Below are 6,632 nucleotides of genomic sequence, written 5' to 3'. Positions count from 1 at the left end.
GCAGAGGCAGAGGCAAAGGCAGAGGAGGCAGAGGCAGGGGCAGGGACAGAGGCAGAGGAGGCAGAGGCAGAGGCACAGGCACAGGCAGGGGCAGAGGCAGGGGCAGGGGCAGGGGCAGAGGCCGATTCTCAGTTCCAAGCAAGCCAGGGCTACCTAGAGAAACCCTAAAAGAAGAGGGTTTCTCAGTGCTGTGATAGATATATGAAGAAGCTGTGGAGACATCCCCTCCCTTATATGTCCCACTGAAAACTAGCACTTCTCCAAAAAAGGCAACACACCCCAGTCCAAAAGAGGCAGGTGGATTCTGATGTTGAGAGAACAGTAGCAATCTGAGGACATGGGGTCACAAACCTGCTAGGTAAACAACTTGTCACCAGAGGGAAGAAGCCAGACCAGCACCGCAGCAGCCTGGTGGGAACTGATCCCTCCAAGAAAACAGGTTGAAAGGGAAACATTTCCCAGCCTTAGCCTTGTGAATAGCCTCCAGTCATGTTCCTCAGGCCGGAAGATGGCCTTGGTTTACAACCAGGCAACAGCACTTGGAAATGTCTCTTTCCAGCTAGAAGATTCAGCTATTTTAACACAAATGATCAGAAAAAAATAAAAAAACAAAGATCAACATGGAGACTAAAGGAAGAAAGTAGAGTGTGGAACAGAAAGACAAAACAAAGTGAAACCAAACACACAAACAAATCCAGCCAACCATCCAACCAAACACACAAACAAATGAAGAAATTTAATGGAAAAAAATACCATCGCAAAATTGGTCTGAGTATATGCCATGGTTTCCAAAATAATTGTAATAATTCTACCGCTTATATATAAGCAAAGCTCAAGAGAAGATAAAGGTGAGGAAGAGTGTTTCCAAACAGCCAAAGAAGGCAAGGATGAGTTAGGAAAGCACAGAGAGCAGCAGAGGTGAGACGAAATAGTTGCTGAACTCAAGTCCCAACTGAAGGACAGTGTGTGTTGATAGAACCTCAAAGAAGGGTAAAACTCCAATATTGACACATTAAAATTTCATATGCCCTTTGCTTCAGTAGTTACACTTGCAAGGATTTTTTTCCTACAGGTATTTAATCACTAATGTGTGAAATGGTGTGCTCAAGGACATTAGTTGCTTCAAAATTTCCAACAGTAAAAATCGGGGAGTAACCTGGATATCCACTGAGAAGGAGTCATTAAATAAAGGATGTGATCTATGCACTGGTGTGTCAAACAACTATAAAAGTAATAAGACAAATGCACGTGGGTCTGTATAATCTCAAAATAAAGTTTAGGAAAAGAATAAGACAAGTTTAGTGTGTGTGTGTGTGTGTGTGTGTGTGTGTGTGTGCGTGCATGCTAATATATAGTGCTCCTCAAAATATTTTAGTGGTGGTAAAATTAATATGTAAATAATATGTATAGGATAATTACCATTGAATAAAACAACACTATGTTAATTGGCTTTTATTTTTATAGTCTACCTATGTGAGGGCATATAAAAAGCTGGCAAAGTGGTTTTTCAGGAGAAGATAGCTCTTTTGGTAACTAATACTTGCTGCAAATTTTTATAGTATTGTCTCTATCACCTATTTAAAGCAATAAATCAATTATCAACAAAATGACAATCCTTTAATTTCTGTGACCTCCCAGACTAAAGCAGAAGTTACCTGCCACTTACCCACAATCAAGTGAAGATAGAATTCTATGACCCCACCCCGCAAAAATATAACAGCCTAGACAGGAAGCCGTCAAAGAGAATTCTCCACAATTCATGAATTTTTCTTAAAGGGGCTGGACTCTGGGAGTTTGACCATGCCTTAGTGAGTATATGGTTTTGTTGTTGTTGTTGTTGTTGTTGTTGTTGTTCTCCTCCTCCTCCTCCTCCTCCTCCTCCTCCTCCTCCTTCTTCTTCTTCTTCTTCTTCTTCTTCTTCTTCTTCTTCTCCTTCTTCTTCTTCTTCCTTTTCTTCTTCTTCTTTTTGTGGGGGATACAGACCTGAGAGGACTAGGAAGTGAATGTGATTGGGTATATTATGTGAAATTCCCAAATAAGCAAAAAAAAATATTGTATTGGAAAAAATAAGTAACGAGACAAAATGAAAGGCAAAGAGAAAATGGTATAAAAATTTGGGGCATGGCTTGTCATGTTAAACATTGTATTTTGTGATGTTAAAGGGAGACTTAATTATTCAGTTATTAGCAGCAACTGAGAAATGGTTACTATTATATCTCTCTTAGGTGGAAGTTGTTTATTGGTTGCTTTTAAGTTGCATTCCTACTTTGAAAGTCAAGAACTACATGAGGATAAGGTAATACCTCTAAGTGTCTTGTGTTGCTCCAATAGAACATATCATCAAGATACCAAAGGAAATATGTACCATACAGAAAACTTGTCTCCTAAGACTTAAAAACAAAAGACACATGATAAAAGATACAGAGCAAGGTTGAGAGCAGCAGATCTTAACCTGAGGATTGAGACCCCTTTAGGGGGTCACATATCAGATATACTGAATATCAAATATTTACATAACAGCTGCATAATTACATCTATGAAGTAACAACAAAATAATGTTGTCGTTGGGGGTCACCACAACATGAGGCACTGTATTAAAGGATTGCAGCACTAGGAAGGTTGAGGACCACTGTTTTAGAGTCAGATTTCCTGGGCTCAAATCCCTGGTCCAGTGCTTATGAGCAAAGTGACACTGGGTAAGAACTAAATCTCTCATTGCCTCAACATCCCATCTGTGAAATGGCAACAAGAACATGGCCTGATTTATAGCATTATTATACAGATTAAGTAAGATGGGTCCTAGGAAAGATGTCCTAGATGTAATATGTTTTAAACAACTGTTTTCTATCAGTGACACCTCTGCATTCAGAGGGTCTGTGGTATGACTACATGCATGTTACCCTGTTGAAGCTGCCTTTATTTGCTTAGCTCGGTGATGGATGGTTCTGTGTGCAACAGGCTCAACATTCTGAGATGAGAAAGTAAATGGTTATTTCAGCAGGAACCTGGAGACACATGTACATGTGTGCCAACCTTAAAAATAGTTTTGTTTATCTCAGAGATCCAGAGAACTCTGGGGAAATTGTGGGCTTGGTTTTCAGACTGTCTGAAAGAGAGGCCTGGCTTTATCTGATCATAAAACACCACCCACAGTACTAGCAGTCCATACAGAGCCTCAGGGGGGTTTGTAGCCATTCTTCTGAATCCAGTTTCCTTTCATTGACTTCTATGAAGACAATAATATTTAGTGTACTGAACTAAGTTCTAATTTATTTTCAAGGTTCAGCCTCATGGAGAAAATGTCAGATCAGCATTTGACAATTCCCCCTTTTTCTAAATGACCTTGTCGAAGTCTTCTTATTCAGGGTGTGGTCTTGTTCACCCACCTGTCATGTCGTGATAAGGAAACCAACAAATGGAACCTCTTCTCCCTCTGGGGAATCTTGTGAGGTTAATATGAGGCTCATGGAGAACTACCCAGATAGAATGCCCTGGAAATACAGAGATGAGTCTGTGTACCGGCTGGTTTTGTGTGTCAACTTGACACAGGCTGGAGTTATCACAGAGAAGGGAGCTTGAGTTGGGGAAGTGCCTCCATGAGATCCAGCTGTGGGGCATTTTCTCAATTAGTGATCTAGAGGGTAGGGCCCCTTTTGGGTGGTGCCATCCCTGGGCTGGAAGTCTTGGGTTCTATAAGAGAGCAGGCTGAGCAAGCCAGGGGAAGCAAGCCAGTAAGGAACATCTCTCCATGGCCTCTGCGTCAGCTCCTGCTTCCTGACCTGCTTGAGTTCCAGTCCTGACTTCCTCTGGTGATCAACAGCAATGTGGAAGTAAGCTAAATAAACCCTTTCCTTCCCAACTTGCTTCTTGGTCATGATGTTTGAGCAGGAATAGAAACCCTGACTAAGACAGTCTGCAAACATGTAAAGCGCCTCCTACTCCTTGAGCCTTACACTTCATTCTGGGGACTTAAGAGATTTGTTTGAAGTCATTTTGACAAGGGCATCTAAGTCAGGAGGTAAGCATTTACAGAGTGCCTGTGCTTCAGGAACAGTTTTCTTGCTTAATGTATATCAACCCAGATCCACGTAAAGCCATTGTCTTGGCTTCCAAGTTGCTTGGCTTTTGAATATTGGGAGCCTGCTGAAAAGAAAAAGAAGAAAGTCCTCATTACTTCTTTCAGAGATTCACATTTCAATTTAACAAAAACTTTATCTGTGAATGGCACACTAATGGAAAAGAAACCGTGGCTTCCTCTTAGTACAGTGCATGGCTATGGCCCCTTTCAGACACTGCAAAATAACAGGTAATGACGATGTCTGGCTCTTCAAAGTACATTGTCTGACTCTTCCTTACATATCCAAGCACCAGGACAGCAACTCTCCCTGTCTTGCCCTTTCCATATGATGGAATCAAATAAGGCATGGGGAGATCGTCTCTCTTTTCTGCTTCCTTCCCTCATACCTTCCTCATGACAGCTCATTAGTCATTTGATCATAAAAAGTTAGAAACTGTGGTGTTTGGGGACTCTTTCTACACATTCAAGGATGTTTAAATGTCAGAGCAGCACAGGTCTCTAGGAACATCTATGGCAACCCCCTCACAAAACAAGTGAGGAAACAGAAGGGCGAAGACTGTCACACTTGGCATAGGCGTCAGAGATGATAGAGCTGAGAGTGGAGGACAAGCCTCCTGCCTCCATGTGCAGTGGACCACACTGTGATGTGATGCATCTGCCATTTAGCGTAGTTGTATATCTGTGGAGAAGGAAGCAGTGGATGCCCTTGTGGCCCTGTGAATGCAGTTCCAACCCTCTGCATTCCACTGCAGGTTAGAACCCCCGTCTAGGATTTCCAGAGCACAAGAGTTTCCAAGGGTACAAAGCCAATCTTTCCTGTACTAAGCACTTAGGACTCGGAGTTACCATCATCAGACACTGGCTCTGCCTGCTTGGGCAGCAAAGATATTTTTTTTGGAAGAAGTAAGAAGCTGAAGTCCACAGGAACTGAGGAGCCTGGAGGAGAGAGGAAGGGTGGCTTAAATCCCATGCAATGACATGTCACACTAAGGGCCTGCTAAGACTCCATCGCTTTCACAACTCCCAGACCAGTGTACCACAGACACCACAAGGGTGTGCACCAATGTCTAAATGTAGCCTTGTGGCTGCCTTCAAATTCACAACTTCAAGAAAGAGAATGGGGTTGGCCAACTGAGGCCACCTGCTCCTTCTCTAGCTGCCAAAGTTCAGAAGTGCAAACTTCAACATTTCACAATGTCAGCTTCTTTTGAAACAAGATAATAAAAAACCTGGGCAGCCTTAAATAGCAACAGAAATCATATTAATAATAACAAATATCCCATGACTTTCCAAACATACCAGCAGTCTCCAGCTGGACTCGGGGAAGATCCTGGACAGTGTGGAGGTGTCCTGCTGTGCACCCGAATACAGTTGAGGAGATTCAAGGAGGAGTCCTCTGTGAACCCTTCACTGCATTGGAAAGAGCGCTGTTCTATTTTCAGATCCCCAGAGTCTGGCTCGGGAGTTTATAGCCCCTTCTGGGCATCATTTGTTTGATCAGCAATCTACTGGTATCAGTCTCTACCCACTCTGTTCACTGAATCCAGAACTCATGTCTCATAAGCCTGTTGCTGTACATTCCTGACAGTGATGCAGGTCCTCTGGGAACAGTTATTAGAGCAAAGCACTTTTGTTGGGAGGTTAAGTTAGAGGGTAAGGAGCTATTTTTCTATTATTTAAAACCAGTGTCTTAATCTCTGAGATTTCTTTCTGCTTAATACATATCCCTTTAAGTCCTTACACACAACACAGGACTAGTGAGGTTTAAGACCTGGAAAGCTCCAGGTAAGCACTGTCCTGACAGGTGACAATCCTGGAGCCCCCAGGAGCTGTGAGGATTCTGGACTCTCTGGCTGCCCAGAGGAGCAATAGAGGATGCTGTTGAGTGAGCACTGACCTCTGCACCCATGCCCTTTGGGCTGTGCTACTTGGCACTTTAAACCAGCAAGGCAGTATCTCTCAGCACTCAAAAGGAGGCTACACTTTATCCTTTCAGCCCAGAGGAGGGAGAGCTTCCCTTGTTCACTGGTACAGTCAAGTTTTTGCCTAGATTCCAAGATTTTTCTTCCTTCTCCTTTCTCTTCCCCCTCTCTTCTCTCTTCTTCCCTCCCTCCCTCCTCCCCTCCCTCCCTTTTACCTTCTCTCCCTCTCTCTCCCTTCTGCTTTCCTTCCCTCCCTTCCTGCCTTTCTATTTCCCTTCTTTCTCTTTATCTCATCCTCTCTCCCATGCCTTCTTTTCTCACCCCTTTCTTTCATGTCTCTTCTTCCTTGTCCCTTTCTTCCTCTCTTTGTCTCTCTTGCCACACTAATTGGGTGAGTGTCTATGATGAAGCTTACACATGAATTTATTTAATATTCTTTCCAACCCTATGAGGCTTCTTCTTTCACTTCTATAGTCGCAGAAACCAAAGCTCAGGAGAGACTGAGTGAGAAATAGTCTCAAGTGCCTATATAGTCATCAGGTAAGAAGCAATAATGCCAGTGCTGTAGTCTGTGTCCTTTCTAATACTGAGGTATAGCTATAGTACACCCAAAGAGATCTAATTATGATGGA

Source organism: Mastomys coucha, unplaced genomic scaffold (genome assembly GCF_008632895.1).
Source record: "Mastomys coucha isolate ucsf_1 unplaced genomic scaffold, UCSF_Mcou_1 pScaffold23, whole genome shotgun sequence".
Lineage (NCBI taxonomy): Eukaryota > Metazoa > Chordata > Mammalia > Rodentia > Muridae > Mastomys > Mastomys coucha.
This window is presented reverse-complemented; position numbering follows the sequence as displayed.